Genomic DNA, 6,203 nt, shown 5'->3' on the forward strand with positions numbered 1-6,203 from the left:
TATGCAGTGCATGGAGCTTTTTACAGAGCAAATCTCAATTTGGCCGCTCTAATGAGTCTCCGTGGAGTCACACATTGGCATTGAAAGGTCATGAGGCATTTAGTAATTGTTTTGTTGTTACACAGAATTAATTTGATCTCAGATGCAGTTGTTAAGCTCTAATTTTCTTTGACCTCTTTAAAGTCTTACGCTTTTTCTTGCAGCTAAATAACCTTTTAGTACTGATTTTAGTTTCTTGTATCTGAATGGCTACGTGCGTGTAGCTTTTGGTCCGTAAAGGTGATGATCTGATTTCCTGCTATGTCCTGACGCCAGATGCTCTTACTGTTTGCAGGATGCCGAATAGACTGCGAGCAGTCTCTTATTTTTCTTTGCAAAGTTACTGCACGCGAACGGCGAAGCCGCGAGCCGCAATCGCGCTGGCTGAGATAAGAACTAGACGGATTTTAAGAGAAAAGGCCGACTGCAAGTAGTCTAGATGCCGAATCCTCACGGTAAATTATCTTCAGATCCGTATTGATGCTTAAACCGAAGCTACACCTAGAAAATTCTTCAGGGACTGATACATTCCATGCTGTTTTTCTTGATATAAGTGAGTCCCCAGACCGCAGCGCGATGTCCTGTAGTTCTTTCGTTATTAATTGTTATCCGTTATTAACGGCTTGGAAACTAAAATTTGATAGCATTTTGTTTCGAATAAGGGTATGGGCATGATTTTCAGGTGAACATGCCTAGCGAGCGTAAAAATCGCATCTAGTCTGAGGATTAATGAGAGAGGGAAAATTTTATATATTTAGGCATGACAAAATTCAAGGGAACATTGGTACTTAGAAATAACATCTCATAGGCATGGAAAAAATGGGTTCATGCCCTCGCAGCCCAAAATTGACCCAGCTAAACTTTGGTCCCAGATCTCTCGCCGGGTTGATAATTAATTCCCAGTTTTTGCTCCTCTGGTTTGGCATGCCGGGTATGCCGATGGTGAAGCTTATGGTGAAGCCAGTTGGTTTGGCATGCCCGGCATGCCAGGCAAGAAATTGGCATGCCCAGCGACACTGATTTTGATGTTCGCTTCAGCATCATATCCTGAGAATCACATATAATCGCCAAATATATCTTAGGGAGCTTGAAGTTACAGGTTTCATGCCTGGCAATAAATGCAGATTATAACAAAAAAAGTCATGTTTGTCACTGTGTGTCACGGGATCGACTGGCAAAACTGAAGACAGAAGCCTGGATTTATAAATAAAAAGCACAACAAAACAACATTATTCATGCATAAAATAGAATACTTAACTTGCAATCAAAGATTAATCCTTTTATTTCAAACCGATACTGATTTAAATTTGATCGCGGAAAAGCGTCTTAAACAATAAGATAACAAATCTTCTCAGTATAAACTTATCCATGCTTAAGTTTTATCGCGTCGGAATGTTTCCCGGTCAACAGCATTAAAAGACTGGTGAAAATTAAGCTTACCAGGTCGTTCAAGTCAGTACGAGAGTACGACGTTCATACTGCAAAGACGTTCTGATTTGGTGAATTTGGACTGCCTTCTCAGAGAGATTTTGCTTAGTTTTTCAGTGCGCTTCTTGTCGGCTATGCGAATCTCACAAACTGTTTTACTCCTTGCTGACGATAGTCCTTTGAGCAAAGTCATCTGCGTCATCCGAAGATACCCCGAGCACGCACGACATCGGCCGAATTTCCGCAGAAGTGTTTTCGGATGACGATGAATCTAGTTTGTTGTAGCGTGGCAGTTGTGGCGTCACGATGTCGTCATGTCTCTTCGCACTTGTTTGTCTTTTTTTTTTCTGCGGTGCATGGTTGAGATGTTGGTGAATGCTGGACAAGAAATGGATTCTGCGAGAGACTGTAAGTACAAATTTAGTATTAATTTGGTAAAGAAAAAGCCTGAATACCGAACAAATCCCGTGAATTATCCTTTTGGCATTCAGTTTATCTTGCTGTTGAGCATGCCTAAGAACTCCGGCATAAGTGGTTGTCAACTCGTTCACTTCGGATTGTTTCTGTTTGTATGTCTTGTAATCTTCTTCTGCTGCTAAGAAGACTAGAGAAAACTTCAAAAATATAGAAACCAAAGCTAAAAAAAGTCAGATCTAATTTTATACCTCGAGTATAATTATTTTTGGCACCTACGGTCATATTTTTTCACTGTACTGGTAAAGTTACTTATTTTTGCTGCATAGTTTGACTGTTGTTTGAAAGACAATCAAACGGATATTACAATCACTTTTGGAGACAAAATAAAATATCCGTAAATCAAATGCCAAGATCAGATTTGGATTTCGCTTTAAAAAAATGAACATGCTGCAGGTGTCAATGCAAAGTTGTAAACAACTCAATATAAGCAGTCTGTGAATGTGTGTTTAGGTCCACAAAACTAATTTTTCTTATGGACATCTCATCCAAGCAAAGTCTTAAGGCTTACATTGCTTGTCTACGAGTGTACTACAAAAAGCTTTGCTACAGTAAGCCTCTGAGAGGCGATTCTGGTAAATTTAAAGGACGCTAAAATGCAAATAATTCTAAGCTTAAACAACCTGGCTGCGGGTCCGACTTTTGAATTACAAAATGTTCACGTTTGCCGGCTCTACTTTAAATGAACATGGTTTTTGAAATGATTTTGTACTATTTTAACCCGAAAATTATGATTGGGTCATAAAGCTTTTAAAACGGACGAAAACTAAGCTAATAAACATGTTCAATGTAAAAAACTAAGATTTAGTCGCTTTTTCAACTTTGCTTTGTGGGCCGAAAAATTTACCTTTACGCAGGACGTAACTAATCGATAGAAATCGATCATCGAAAATGTAATCGATTAATCGATAATACTCGATAGTACTCGATATTTGTCGATTGATTATTCAATTTAATCGATTGAAATCGATAATCACAAATTTTTTGTCGCATCTATGGAAATCGAAAATCAAAAACGTGATCTGATCTTATCACAACACTGCGTAACACTTCCCTTCAAGCTTACCTTTGAATCCGCTTTGTTGATAAAGATGATGTTACTTCTTTCTCCCATGGTAGCTGCTTTTCTTAATTATTTTTTTTTTACCAGGATCACTGCTGTAAATTTGTACTCTAGAATCGTCAGAATCGTGGTAAATAGCCGGAGTGACGACTAATGTAGAAATTGGCAAACTGTCGTCCGTTCTCCGAGAATTTAGAAGGGTATTGTTCGAGCGCTTGTTGCGAGACACGCATGGTGGCTTACGGAGCGCGGAGAATCTTCGTCCATTATCTTTTCGATCATTGTCGAACAAATCGATAAAATCGATAGCTAATTACAGAAATCGATCAAAATCGAAAATCACAAAGACGCGAGTGATCGATTTCTATCGATTTCCGATATTAATCGATTGATTAGTATCGATTACGATCGATTACGTTCGATTTCTATCGAGTATCAAAAATATCGATTAGTTACGCCCTGCTTTACGCAAAAACAAAAGCAAACATTGAGGCTTTTATTCGACATATTTTCTGAGAATTTTATCTGATCAATTTAATGTCACTGGCATTGTTTTCGTAAAGGAATTTTCCTAATTATATGAGCTTTTAATTTAATAATTTGATACTCTATATACTTCTCATTTGATAGCTTCACTTTTTTATCCACCGATTGAGAAACAAATTCGCTCTCGTTAAATCCTATTTTATGACCTATTTATTAGAACTCTAGGTAACATACGAAATGATGTAACCGGTCAGGCTTTAACCTTTGGTCTTAATTTATTTTTTCTTCGCAACCCCTAATCAGTTGACGGGCTGCGAGAGAATATCGCCACAAAAAGATGCGAAAAAATTTTCGCTGAGTTTCCTTTACATATTCCGGTTTTATATGGGTCTACACCTTACCTACTTAAAAATGAAACTATTGTTCAATTAAGTGTCAGTCAAACTCGGTATAATCTTGACTTGCAAATCCAAATGCAAAGGTTTATTTCGCAGTAGAAGAGCGTGTAAACATCATGAACAACGCAATGTAAATTAGCTAATGTGAAACCCCGTTTCTTTCACTTTATTTACCATGTATTTATCTCAATTGCACACTCTTGTGAAATTAGCCTCAGACAACTAGTTGCGACCTTTAACAAACTCAACAAGCCAGTATGAAAATATCTTAAGAGAAGCTGAGCTCTACATGTTCTATTTCTTTTTTTTTATTTTGCCCTTTCATGTGTTAACATTCCATTTCTTTTTTGTTACAGGTAACTTCCAGACATGACGAGGAGATAATTACTTTTCTAGAGAGCAATTCTTTGATATTGTCAGTTATTACTGACTTACTTTGAGTTAAAAACAAAGAACACAGACACTGGTAATGACACAAAAACATTAATCCCTGGCAAGCCTACAAAACAAGAAAGAGGAACTCACTAGTCCTTATCAAAATGTGAAACAAGACAAAAACAGCTTTTCTAACGTAGGGAAAAATGCGTTAGAGAGATTTGTAATTGCAACGTTATATTCAAGCACACTGCATTGTCAAACATCATAATTTACTGAATAATGAACAGTGATTTTGGGGCTTAGCTCAGTTTGTAATGAACTTTGAAAGATATTCTATAACCTTGTATTTTTAAAAGCTTTCATGGAACATAGATGCATTTTATTATACAATGAAAGTAGTCTCTGTCTCTCTTTTTACAGATTTCAGTCAATTCCATTTTATTCGCAATATGAAATGGGAATCCTATTAAAGACTCATTAAAAGGGGTGAGGAGTTTTCACAATCCCCCAACAGGTCATCTCCACGATGACGCTGTTTTATTACTACGGCAGAATCCCTCAGGGTTTTACTTTCTTGTGAAAATTAGAGCTTTTGTTATTTAAACTTCGCTGGGACAACCAAATCTATGAAAATGAAAGGAATAGCAATGACGTCATCGTGTAACCGTACATCAAAAGATAAGAATTGTGATCTGTTTAGTTTTTTTTTTTAGCCAGGCTTAAAATATCTGTAGATTCAAGGAATTATAACCTTTGCGTCGAGAGCATGCCAGAGATCGATTTTGGCATGCCCGGCATGACCCAGATTATGGCACGCCCGGCATTCCAGAGAATTTAGCATGCCGGGCATGTCAGAAAATTTGACATGCCCGGCATGCCGGAGATTTTGCTGGGTATGAATTACTTATTACTAGAACCTAGGCTTCTCGCGGCCTGGGTGAGAAGGTCACAGAACCTCAAATTATGCTTACAGGGCATGCGAAATTCTGTTGCATGCCAATTTCAATGCAAAACCACTCTGGGGCCACCCCCTCTATTACCAGTGAGCAAATCATTGACGATAGGCATGGGAAAAATCCTTGCATGCTAACCAACATTGAAAACGTAGCAGAAATGTCCTCAATTGCTGAGTCATGCCCAAGGGGGGCTTTAAAATACAGAATTTCCTGACATGGATGAGGGAATTTTCCGTAAACAGCATGTGATCATGCCGGCTAGGACGTATTGCCTCCGTATTGCCCCTTTTTACAGCTAGCTAGGCTCATTTTTAGGTTCCAAGGCCTGAGATGACGAAAATTCATGCCCTAAATGTAAAAAGTCCAAAAACGTCCTCGAAATTTTAGTTTCCAAGCCGTTTATTAATGTTCGTTATTAATTAATTATATGCGACTGTGCTTTTTCTTTCATAAATCTTAAAGCACTTACTACACTCACTTCCCCGAAGTCGCATTCGTCCACACAACGTGTACACGCGACTCGTTTCGAGTCTTCTTAACCCAACCTACGTCTTCCGCCAACATAACAATTGATTCGTGAACGTCGCGAAGCATTGCTTAGGCCTTTGCCCACCTGTCAACATTGGTAAAATTAAGGACATATGATTGGCTATCACTCAACCCTCTTGAAAACAACAGATCTCAGAGAAAATCTAAAAATATCTTTAGAGGGATTACCATGGGTGTAGGGCCTATATGGGCGATTCATTGGCTGAGCTTTATCCTCTCTTGGTGCCGGTTATTGGCCAGCTGGTGCATGAGACCAAGATGAATAAAGAAGTTCACACACAAAACTAAAAAGCCTAACGAAGCCAAATTTCCCGGTCATTTTGACCAAACCTAAGCTTGGATTTACTTTATGGCCAAAAAAATGTTCTTTTAGAGGAATTCGTGGGTTGTGCGGGGGCTATTTTGTAGCATCAGCGGTCCCATCACACCGAA

Source organism: Porites lutea, chromosome 5 (genome assembly GCF_958299795.1).
Source record: "Porites lutea chromosome 5, jaPorLute2.1, whole genome shotgun sequence".
NCBI lineage: Eukaryota > Metazoa > Cnidaria > Anthozoa > Scleractinia > Poritidae > Porites > Porites lutea.